General features: G+C 75.0%; 1 pseudogene; it reads left to right on the top strand.

Annotated features, from left to right (window-relative positions):
• LOC123158764 (pheromone receptor transcription activator-like) overlaps positions 1–528 on the top strand; it is a 2,039-nt pseudogene that overhangs the window by 432 nt on the left and 1,079 nt on the right.

Below are 528 nucleotides of genomic sequence, written 5' to 3'. Positions count from 1 at the left end.
CGAAGTAGGGGCGACCGCGGCGCGGTAGTAGTGGCGGAGGCGGGGCGGCACAGCAGCAGCGATGGGGTGCGGCAGGCGCCGGGCGATGCAGGTGAGGGGCGCAGCCGGCGCGAGCGGCGACCATGGTGAGGCTAGTGGGAGCGCCGGCCGGTGGCGCTGAGCACGAACTCAGGCGGTGCCAGGAGCAGCTGCAGCAGAGCCGCGGGCGAGCGCGGCGCGCGGGCACGGGGAGAAGGACCGGGGCGCGTGTGGCGCGGCCACGAGCGCGGGCGCTGAGTGCGGTGACCGCGGCGACGGACGAGGAGAGGGGGAGCTCACAGGGGGAGTAGGGCACGGGCAGCGGGCTCGGGGAAGTCTGGGGAGGCCGACGGGGACGAGCGACGGAGTGGAAGAAGGTCGGCGTGGTGGCGGCGTCCTGGCGTGGGGCGGCGAGCTCCGGGCGGCGGCGCGGTCCTGGCGGCGACGGACGGCGACGAGGGCCTCTTCCCATGATCCCGATCCAATCGGGGGAGAGGGGGAGAGATATTT

Source organism: Triticum aestivum, chromosome 7B (assembly GCF_018294505.1).
Source record: "Triticum aestivum cultivar Chinese Spring chromosome 7B, IWGSC CS RefSeq v2.1, whole genome shotgun sequence".
NCBI lineage: Eukaryota > Viridiplantae > Streptophyta > Magnoliopsida > Poales > Poaceae > Triticum > Triticum aestivum.
The sequence above is the reverse complement of the archived record's forward strand: the minus strand, read 5'-3'. Positions and strand labels throughout refer to the sequence as shown.